Here is a 12005-nt window from a genome sequence, read left to right on the forward strand (position 1 = left end):
CAAAGTCACAGAGTCATGGGTCCAGTCAGCTATTTCTCCTCGACACCCAGAGTTACAACTCTGATGAGATCAACAGTTCTATCAGAGTTGTACAATGAAATAGCAGACATCCTGGGAAGCTCTTCGGGCTCCCCACAACCTCAGTTATGAATCTGCAAGTTCTGTATGCCCCATTTGGACTGATGGCAAAGATTCTTCAGGACCTTGTTTTCACAGAGAATCTCCACAGGAAAATGTTGAATAAGCAGATCAGGGAGGTGGCTTGAGTCATCGACCACCATAACGACATTTGGCCTTTGGTGCCTCCCTAGTGCTCTCCATCCAGATGATGACACACAAAAATTAGCCATACTGCTTTCAATTTAGTAAACTGAAAGAATAAAGGCAAGTTCCCTCATTGTCCGGACTCCGTTTTGCGGGCAGGACCTCTCAGATTTTAAGAGAAGCTTGGGTCACTTTTTGGAGGCTTCTAGTATCGGGGAAAAAAGAGAGAAAGAGAGAGATTATATATATGTGTATGTGTGCAAATATATATATATATATATATATATATACACACACACACATATATATATACACATATACACATACACACACACACACACACACACACACACACATTTGTGGTTTTGTAACATAAAAAATGTGAAGATAGTACAGAGAACAATCCTGTACCCAGTTTCCCCCATAATTAACATTTCACCTTAGTATGGTACCTTTGTGACAATTGATATTCACACAATATGATTAACTAAAGTCCATCATGTATTCAGATTTGTTTAGATTTACCTTCTGTCTTTTTCCATTAAGTACTACTTTACATGAAGTTATCATGTTTCCTTAGGCTACTCTTGGCTATGGCAACTTATCAGCATTTCCTTGTTTTTGATGACCTTGACAGTTTTGAGGAGTACTGGTCAAGCACTTTGTAGGACGCCCCTCTCCTACAATGTGTCTGATGTTTTTTCATAAACAGACTGGGGTATGGGGAAGACCACAGAGGTAATGACCCATTTCACCACCTTATATCAAAGGTACATACAATCAACATGGTTTATCATTATTTGTTTGGTTGGTTGTTCATGGTTTACCATTGTTGATATTGACCTTGATGTCCTGGCTGCTGTAGTGTTAGTCTGGTTTCTCCATATAAAATTACGTCCCCCGCTCCCCTTATTATACTATGCTCTTTGGAAGCAAGTCACTATGCCCAGCTCACTTAAGGAGAGGGGAATTATACTCTCCCTCCTTCAGGGGAGAGCATCTACATAAATTATTTGGAATTCTTCTGCATGGGAAATTTGTCTCTTCTCTTCCATTTATTAATTTTTCCCATAATTTATTTATATCTGTGTAAATGTGTAGACATTTATTTTATACTTCAGGTTATCATCTAACATTATTCTATCTTGTCACTCAAATTTTGCAGCTTTGCCCCTTGGAAGCTCTTCCAGTGGTGCCAGTGTCTCTGATATATCCCCCAGCAATGCAGGGATTTTTGTGTATTTGTTTGGTGTCTTTTTCTTTTTCCTTTTTTTTTTTTTTTTTTTAGCAAATCCTTATTTTATGGTACAATCTGGGTATGAGGTGTGTTCACTGCTACTGTGGCATCATTGCTTCTAGTCTAAATATATTTTAAAATTTACATTTTAAACACCAACATACACAGGTTCCAGTACAATCACATGATTCAGGACAGCTCTAGATTTAGTAATAGTGTGAAATCTCGGCACCATGGGAGACTGGGAGGGCTCCCACACTGGGTCCTGCAGTAGGCTCCGCACACAAAACTCACATGTGAAGGTCTTCTTTCGATCCTGTCTGTGCACCACTAGGACTGAAGCAGAACCTCAGTGGAGAGCATATCAGAAGTCCAACTCAGAGGTCTGCTCTGAATGTAAGGCCACACCGAATGGCTCTTTTGCAGGGCTGCCCACCCTATATCCTCTTTCCATGATGAGCTACGGAAAACAGCAACAACAACAACAAGCCACAATGATCACAGAACCAGGGCATCAGAATTCTAGATTGGCTCTGCCAGCGGTTCAGTGGATGTGGAAAATGCCTTCCGTCTGGGCCTCAGTGTCTAATTGTATACTATCGGTAACATTGGATTGGATGTTTGCTAAGGACCCTCCCACTTCTAGCACATTATAACTCAGGAGTTCTATACTTAGAGTGTAATTGACTCCATGTCTCCCTGTACACGGACAACAATATTTCAGAGGGCCTAAGCCAAAGGAGAAACAGTGGCAGTAGGATGGGACTGCTAATGATTAGGGGCTGTTTTATTACTTCCTGAGGATGCCAAGGTCTGTCAAAGACCTTATTTCATCTAGACAGTTGGGTCTGAGAAGTTTAGATTTTTTGATTCAAAAAATGAAGATAAAAAAAAATAGGAAATACTGATTGAAAGTATCTCTTTTATTGTCTTCAAGTTTGTTCTGGAAGATGAAGGATTATTATTATTATTTTTATTTTTTTTTGGTAAGGGCAAACTCCTCATCTGTTATTTCCTCTAACTTCAAATCATTACTTTTAAGGCAGTTATGGCTGAATTACCTCTAAGTTTCTTACTAGGAATCTCTCTCTAGGTTTTTTTTTTTTGTTTTTTTGTTTTTTTTTTTCCTTTCCTTTCTTTGTGTGTGTGTGTGAATGTTAGGACATATTTTTCATATCCACATGGAGCCCAGTGGTTTAAAGACTGCCCAGTTTACAAGTGTCATCTCTTTCCTATCATTGACTGGGACAGTTTCCAAAAACAAACAGAAGGCAAAAAAAAAAAAAAAAAAAAAAGAACGATAGTGCTGAAAAGACACTTGGGAACTGTCACAACTGATTATGAATGCTGGAGAGCAAAGGTACAAGGTCTTAGAAACTGTCTCCTCCAACTCAACGTCAAAAATCCTCAATTGGTTTTTGGACCCACTCAGCAAAACCCCAGACTTTGGTCTACAATTGGTTAAAAATTGATAGAGGTGAGGATTCTGGGACTGCCTTCTTTACTTAGAAGTTTAAATTTTAACCCCTTACCCCATGCCAGGTACACATATGATACAGCTCCTTTCCATTGCCCCCCATCTTAAAGTTATATACATATGTATTTGGATATAAAGGTATAGAATTTAGAACAGAGAAACATAATGCAAATCATCGGAGTTATTTCTTTGCAAGGCTGAGGAAACTGAGTCCTGACAAGTGGTTTTGCTCTCCATAAGGGAGTTCCAGGCAGGACTGTAATTAGAAGCCAAGGTTTTTTTGGCAACAAATCTAGGTTTGTTTTTTTTTCTTCCTATCTCACACCATGCCCCTGTGGAGTTCCGTGTTTGTGTGCATGTGTGTGGGTTTCTGTATGTACCTATGTTACACAGACACCGACATGTAGGAAACATGCACCAAGCATCTGTAGTCTGACCTCAGGGAGCCGTGTAATGACTCGAATTTCAGGCAGCTGAAAGGTTTCTGCGGGTGGAGGTTGAAATAAACAAGAAAAGCCACTGTGGAGATGTGAATGGAAAAGTACCGAAGCGCTCCCTCCCTCCGCACATTCTTCCGCTCTCCAGCTCTGCCTGCCAGCGAGCTGGCTTCAGATAGGCTTCTTCAGGGTCAGGTGTACAGAGGGCGGTGTGGAGAAGAAGGGGGAAAAAATGCAGGCACAACACGCAAATCAAGTTTTTCCACTTCTAGCCTTAGGTAGTAAAGACAGCTAAGTACAGGCAGGCAGCCGCAGGGAGGGTGGGCCAGCTACCCAGAGTTTACAAACACTCAAGTGCTTTCCTCTCTTCATCCCTTCCTGGTCCAGCTGCTGCTTTCCTTCATGCTAGAGTTTCATAGGAAGTGAAAACCCTGCTATTCAAAACAGTGATCCAATGCAATAAACAAATGATTAGGCACGCCCCCCCCACTTCTCTATTTTAAGCTCCCGATATTTATTTCCATTTTTAAAAAGTGAGAAAAGTGTGGAAAATCAGTGTTTTGGGGGGAAACTCTGAGCTAGGCTAGAAAAGGTTTCTAAAGAAAAAAAAAAGTCTCAGAATAAAACAGGCTGAAAGCAGACAGCATATGGATCAAAATTAAACGTTGACACTTCTTTTTCAGAAGGTAGTAGCTGGAAATCATCTTCTGTTTTTTCTTTTATTGTCTCGAAACTTTCTGCTCAATTTCTGTAAAATATACCAAGAAATCTCCTTTCTCCAAGGATAATATAGGGAGCGTGTCTACAATAACTCTAAATGAAGCATTTGAGAGAAAAGGAATAGGTAAAATTTTCTGCAGCAGGTGGACAGCACCACCCACACCCAACAGAAGTAGTGTCGAGTACCACAGCTTAGGTGACAAACATAACCAAACCCAAATGTCCATCAAAACTCAGTAGTAGCATCATGACCAGGAGTTCTTCGTTCTGAAGACCGATTTACAGTTAACGAGGAACCCAAAGCAGCCTCGCTTTCCCCAATATTGCCAGAAAAACAGGACACCTTCCTCCAAAGCCAGGCAGTCAGATCACCCTCATTCTGTGAAATGACGCAGGACCATCAAACGAGGACCCATTTTCAGTTGTGTCCTGGGGTCACACATGCCTGGGGTCATACACGTTCACACACACAGGGCCAGCCTGTCCTCTCAAAAGAGAGAAGCCTGGGGGAGTTATATGATTGATCTACAAGGTTCTTTCCCATTCTAAAATCTGTAATTCTGAGATGTGATAGTTGAAAGATCTACCAAAGTACCAGAAGTTCCTGACAGGTGAAACTGACTTCCAGTTTGGAGCCCCCTTGAAAAGAGGACAAGACGGTATTTATTCCAAGGACAGCTTCCTTTTCAGCTATGACTGAATTATGGGGAACTGGATGTAAAATCTGTCCCTTTCCTTAAATAGATGTAATATTAGGACCAGGCTATTTTATTTGTAACAAAGCTTATATTTACCCAACAGCTGCGTTCGGGAACCTAGTACTATGCCCAGTCCACTGGGCAAAGGGAATGGCCTGGTCTTCTATTTTGAGTATTACTAGCCAGTGACCATTAAATAACAGGACCGGTTGATACATGGTCCCTCTGAGTCTGCAGCAATCACTCATAAGACCCCAGACACAGAATCACTCTTTAGAGCTTAAGGTTGATTTAAAAGAATTTGAATATATTCAAGTCAATCCTTTCTTTAATCCTATAACACAGCACTGCTGGAGTAAGGGAGCCCACACAGTAATGCCAACTGGCTACTGATGGGGAGAGATCAAGAATGAGAGAAAGGAGGACAATGTGGAAGAAATTCAACTGGTATAAAATCCGATAGTTATGCTCCCAGGATTTGAAAGGAGATTGAGAGAGGGGTGCACAATTTTCCTCACTGTTCATTCGGTAGAGAGAAAGGGATCTACCTAAAGTCTCTATCTTTCGAATATTTTCAATATTTTTTTCCTTTTAACAGTGCCCTTCTGATCAATTTCTTTCAATGTAAACACTGATTTGGTTAAAAAAACAAAAACAAAAAACCACCATCATAGAAATGTGGGACTCTGGCACTTGGTTCCAGAAATAATGTGCTGAGAAGGTTTGAGTTCCGTGGTGGTGGGGTTAATTATCTATAAACTAGGCCTGGTGGGTTTTCCTTCCAAGGGCTGCCTGCAAAGAATTAAAAAGGTCTGAGGTGCAAGAAGGGTGAATTCCTTCCCAGCCCCCATTCTGGCTAGTTCTACTGCCAGTGGGAGCAGATTTCCCTCTGCTCTGCAGCGCCCCCATGGGGCTAAGATTGGAGTGGCAAAGAGAACGCAGGAGGGACAAACCAACAGTGTTTAAGATTGGGGTGGTGGGGGGCGATGGCAAGGGACCAATGAGGCACGGTGGCAACTTTGATTAGAAAAGTGACCAAAAATCATAAAAGTAATCTCCATCATAGGATCGATAACAGAGCAGAGCCATACACTTCACATTCCAAACCCTGTATAGATACACCTGAGAAACCTTGAAGTTCTTACTACTCTCAAAGATAGAAAAAATATCACACATATAAACGCACAGAGAAAATCGCTTTGGCAAAATCGGGGTATCGTTTTGAATCCAGTGGAATTCATTTAAAACTCTGAAAAGGGAGGGGAAGGAGACAATAAAAAAGCAGATAGTCCACCTTCTGGCAGAATGAATCTGCACTTGACAATATCATGTGTCTTTGGGGGTAAAATGTTCATTTCAACAACAGTGACAGGATTAGGCCGATGTATATTTTTCAAAAATCCTTTACAAGACAGGCTTTTCTGCAGAGGCTGCAGTAATCCATCTGTCAATAAGTATTAAAATATTCAGATTTCATAGGAACAGACAGGCATATTTCCTAAGCTCCAGAACTCGTGGAAAATAATCAAGCCCTTTGGACCTCTTCTGGATCTAAAATTCCCAACACGGCCTTTTAAAGGTGGTGGAGGCGGGAGGGGTGCACTGACAATAACATTTTCAGCAACAGATCTGAACTTCTTACGGACTTTTCTAGGGAAAGAGATCCCAAATATCCCAAGAAACAGCCCGTAATCTTTCGTAGCTCTGCTCACTTCTCCATTTTAAACCCAAATTTGAGGTTGGGAGAGGTAGAGTATTTTGGGACATATCTTTTTTGGAAATTAACAAGTGCAGAAATTTTGTGGAACCTTTAAGAACTCATCTGTAATTTAATGAGTCGCCTGAAGGACTCTCATAGCCAAGGCTCAGAACAGCCTGACCTTTGAAAGCTGTTTCTGGTCCAAACATTTTGGGTTAATTCTTGAGGAATCTGAAATATTATTTTCCCCTCACACCCTTTTTTTAAGAGAGAGACATAAAAGAAACAAGAGTCTCCCTCATTCGGGGATGAGTAGGAGGGGAAAAAACCCCAACCAACATTTAAATAGGGAAACTGGCAGTTCTGAATAAACAAACCAAGGCCCACAGTGAAATGATTCTGCACTGCATTTGCCTTTAAAAAGAAAGGAAAGAAGGAAGGAAGAAAGAAGAGTTCCCCCCACTTCTCCTCCTCCTCCTCCCAAGTGAGCTCCGGAGCTAAGGAGCCTGTGCTGCGTGCCGCGCGCTGTAGTTGTAGCACAGGCTGTTCTAAACACACGCAGTATCTGTGATACTGGCACGGCAGGCCTTTAGAATTCCCTCCGGCTGATCTCTTAAACACAGACAGAAGAGATTTTTTACAACGACCTTGAAACGAGCCGGGGGTGGGGGGGAGCGCGGGGGATCGAGACCTTAAGAAAAAGCAAAACACAAACATGTATTTGGTTCACCTAATTTTGTAGAACACACGCGTACACATACCCAAATACACACACGTTTCTTCCAACAAGAAATGTCCTAACAGTCAACAATAACAGAAAGAGTAAACCCACCACTTGCTGTCCTGGAAAGAAACAAACCAAACCAAAACAAATCCTTTAAACATGTCCCTCAAGTGCAGGAGAGCCTCCTCTCAGTAAAAAAGTCCAAGGGAAAAAGAAAATTGCAACCCCCCCCCCAAAAAAGTGGGGGTTGGGATTGTTACATGCGATCAAAAATTGAAGCAGCTCTCAACAGTCTCAATATTAAAATAACACATCTTCTTTAAAACGCTTGAGCGATTAGATAGGGGGAAAAAAACACACACACACAAAAACAAAATCCAACCGACGCGGGATCCTAGTATTTACGTAACACCACAAACTTGCAAAAGGCAAAAATCAGAAGAAGGAAAAAAAATCCGAAAATCATCAAAATACAACCACCAAAAAAAAAAAAAAAAAAAAAGAAAGAAAAAAAAAATCCCAAGCCACCACATCAACAAGGAAAAAAACAACAAAACAAAACCGAAAGACGTCCCAAATAAAATAAAGCAAATGAACCCACCGAAAACTGCTTGGCAAATATTTTTCTCGTGGTGCCTAATATTCTAGCTGGAAAGAGCTGTGGTGTTTATTGTTTTTTTCTCTTACTCGCCTCTAAAGCTACTATATATAACAGACTTTTTCCAACGGGTCGAACCTCTCTCTCCCTTTTGTGTATTTAGCTCGAGTAGCTGAGTTTATGGGTAAGAGAAGAGGAATTAGCCCCAGACCCCGGGAAAGCAAAGCGCACTCCCCCTCTTATGTCACCGAATAGCAAATTAGTTCTCAGAATTCCAGAGGCCGAGCTTTGCTACAGCGAAGACGCCGACGTCACGGAGGGGGCGCCCACGTGATGCTGGCGGAGCGGGCTGTACCATCGTGCGGGACCCCGGGAGGGAGGGACGCCGTCTGGCCCCTCGAGCCTTGAACCGGAACCTCCGAATCCGAGACGCTCCGCAGCTGAGGACCTCGAAATCTTCCGGTAACTGGAAAAATATTGTGGCTTTGAGGGCTTTCCATGGGCTAAGAGAGGCAAAAGTCCCGGAGAGCTGACACCGAGTCCTCCCCTGCCTCGTAGCAGTGGTAAAGTCCGAAGCTCAAATTCCGAGAATTGAGCTCTGTTGATTCTTAGAACTGGGGTTCTTAGAAGTGGTGATGCAAGAAGTTTCTAGGAAAGGCCGGACACCAGGTGATTATTGCTGTTGCTGCTGCCGCTGCTGCTGCTGCCGCCGCCGCCGCTGGTGCCGCTGGTGCCGCTGCCGCCGCCGCTGCTCATGATCATTATTTTACCTTTTAATTCTTTTTTTTTCCGCTCTTGCCAAATGCTTTGGCTCCAAGTTTCCTATGTGTATCTATTGATATAAATGTATATATTTATTTATTCTAGCTGTCAGGTGTTAAAATAAATGCCGAAGATTAGTCCCACGTCTCTCCCACTCTAGGATATAGATTTTTATATATTTATTATTTTATTCTTGTTGTCTTTGAGTGAATCGGCCGGTTTGGGGAGGCTTTTGCCACCCTCCCTTGTGTTGTTTTGGTTTTGGAAAAGGAGGTGGAGGAGAGGAAGGAGGGGAATTAGGGGGCGGCCGGAGCCGAGAGGACGAGACAGTGTTTGGGGGGTGCTCCGGGCAAGTCTGGGGGCTGTCTGGCCCCAGACGACGGAGAGGACGCGCGCTCGCGCTCTCGCTCTTTCTGCTGCTGCTTGCGTACGGCTTGTGATCTCGCTGGATTCGGGCGGCTGTGTTTTTTCCCTCTTTTCTCGCTTGCAAACTGCCTTCCTCGCTCCCTCGATCCTGCCTCCTCTTCCCTCCCTCCCTCCTCCTTTCCCTCGCCTCTCCTTCCTTCTCCTCTCCCGTCCTTTTGGTGACTCCGGGAGGCGAGGAGGGAGGCTGCCCGCTCGCTCGCCCCGCTGGCTCCCTCCCACCGGCCTCGCTCCTCTAGATTCCCTGCCTCCGAGCCGAGATTTGGGAGGAAAAATGCAAGCGAACTCCTCGGGTTTTGTTTTTCTCCCCACCCCCCCACCCCAAATAAGCCCAGTTGAAGTATCGTTTCTACTATTTCCTTTTAAATCCGCGGTCTTCCTAACGAGATCCGAGTATTTTGGTGTCCCCTTTGGTGGATCCCTTTGGTGTCCCCTTACCCTGTGTTTTGGGGGAGGTTTAGCTTGCCTGGGGGCGGGGATGTTGAATACTTTGAAAATTATTCTTTCTTGGTTGCAGTCGAGGGAGTCGGGAACCCCCGCGCGCTCCCTCTCCTCATCCTGAGGGGAGAGGCTGGTGGCGGGACAGGGATTTGGGGGGTGGGTGGCAAAGGGGTGCGCGTTTGCACCTGCGGTGCCGTTTAGCGTGCGGGGACTCCGGGAACCTTCACAGGACGGCCCAGCCGAGCGGGAAGGTGGCGGGATTTCTGGCGGTCGCGGTGTTTGTGTTTTGGGCGCTGCGTGACTCGGTGTTAGCTCCCAATGGCTGTTCCCCCGCCTCTCCTAATTTTGTTTTATTTTTTTCCCATGGTGCGAGCTTTGTAAAAAGACAACTGCAGACCGGAGAGTAGACGACGTCAGGCTTCAGGTTCCCGAGGTCCTTGCAAGGGGCGAGGGGAAAAACAAACAGCCCCAGCCCGCGTTCCTACGTGCAAGACCCAGGAGGAGAGAAGGGCACGCTGTGGCCCTGGATGAGGGACCTAGCAAGGGAGGAGGGGGCGCGGGCGAGAAAGGGAGATCTTTGTGAGTGATTTTACAAAAACGTTTTGCGAGGTTGGTTGGATTTGCAACCTGTGGCTCTCCTCGAGGGAGTAAGAATGGGGGAAGGCGGCGGCGGCGGCGGCCCCGGGCGGGAGCGGGTGGGAAGTTGGATCCTCGGAAATGGGCTTCGCTCTTGGGCAGCGGGAGCTAGGGGCCACCCCGCTGCGAGAGGTAGTGACCGTGGTCAGTGTCTTGAGAACTGTGGATTGCATTGCCTTTATGATGCCGTGTTATTGGAACTCTGGCGAAAAATGGATCTAGTGTTACAATAGTGAGTTTCGAAGCTGCTCCACAGAAAACAAAAACACAACCCAATAGATTAAAAAAAAAAAAAAGGAATGAGAAAGACCCCTTTAATGGGGTGCCCCTTTTTGCAGTGGTTAAGAGTTGGTGGTAGGGGCCCAGCAACTGAACCTGGAGAAGAACCCCAAATAGGATACGGAAAGTCCAGAGCTGTTACTGGGTCCCTGTCCATCACAAAGAGAGAGAGCTGGTCATCTACCCCCCCAACCCCACAGCAGCCACAGGAAACTGATTTAATCTTCTGTGGATTTTTATTTTTTTTCCATTCAGTTTATAGTTTCCAGGAGGAAAATGTTGTGGCTCTTTACTTTTATTTCTTTTTTTTTTAAGAAAAGTATCAATAGATGCTTTTTTTTTTTCTGTCAAAAAAAAAAAAAAAGCCAAAAAACTGGGGCAGGACAGAGGGAACCAGGGAAAGGGCTGTTTAGAAATACAGTTTGTGGCTCTGAGCGATGCCACTGGCTTCCTCTACAGAGACTGCCAGTTTCCCTTTTTCTTTGCAAGGTGTGTGTGGTTTTAATAAATAACTTAAAAAAATAAGAGGGGGGCCGGCAAGATCTGTCAGGAGACAGGTATCTATTTTGCTCACTATTTACTACCAAGAGCCTTTGGCACTGGCACAGAACCTCGTAAATCTGCAGCCCAAGTTGAAGTTCATCTGGCCCTAGTCCACACGCTGTTCCTGGAGGTAGCAAACATGAGCTCAAAGGAATGAGGTGAAATCACATTCTTGCTTTAAAATATATACATTTTTTTTCGTTAAGGAAAAAGAATATTGTCTCCGGGGCAGAAGGAAATGGAAAGAAGGGCGCCAGGAGATGGGCATTCCCTTGCTAAAATGACTCCAGTTGGGTCCTCAGGCTGAAATAGAAACCTGTAGATGGGAAATATTTCCTCCTCCCCCCACTTATAAATAGAAGTTTCCAATATCCTATTTGGAAGACTTTCCAATACTGCAGGCCCAAGCATTGGCTTATCTTAAGGGTCTGCTGATAGTGACAGTAAGGCCAGAAGCTGTTGGTAAACTGGGGAGCCTGAAGAGAAGGAAGCCAGAAGAGGGAATTCTCCAGTTGGCCTTTTCTTCTGCGCTCACTTGTGCGGGGTTTTACCCCATGCTTTCTTGAAAAGACTCTCCAGTTTATTCTGGGTTTGCTGGACAGGGATGGGACTCTAACTCTTAAGCTGTCGTTTCCTGAGCCTTAAAGAGTTCCAGTTATTGGTTGAGTAAATGGTAGCCAGGACTAGATGTCAAAATCCTTCCTTCCCTCTCTCCCTTGCCCGGTAGCCACACTCACAACCCGCTTTATTGTGAAAAACTTGAAGAGATTCAGAGGAGGTAGTGCGGCAGCGCCACCCCTTGGTGGGTGAAACTCTCTGTTTGCAAAAGTCAAATATTTGAAAAACATTGTGAAATGACCTTAGGAGGATTTTTTTTTTCTTTAGAAAGGAGAGATAAAGCCAACTTTTAAAAAAGGACTTTGTAGTTGATTTCTCAAATGGGGTGGAAAAGTGTTGCTTTCCAGCTAGGATAGTGTCCTAAGAGGCAAAGAAGTTCCTGTGTGTGGGTATGTCTGTGTGTGTGTGTGTGTGTGTGTGTGTGTGTGTGTGTGTGTGCGCGCGCGCGC

The sequence above is a fragment of the Enhydra lutris genome, unplaced genomic scaffold, assembly GCF_002288905.1.
Source record: "Enhydra lutris kenyoni isolate GAN:26980312 unplaced genomic scaffold, ASM228890v2 scaffoldscaffold2, whole genome shotgun sequence".
Lineage (NCBI taxonomy): Eukaryota > Metazoa > Chordata > Mammalia > Carnivora > Mustelidae > Enhydra > Enhydra lutris.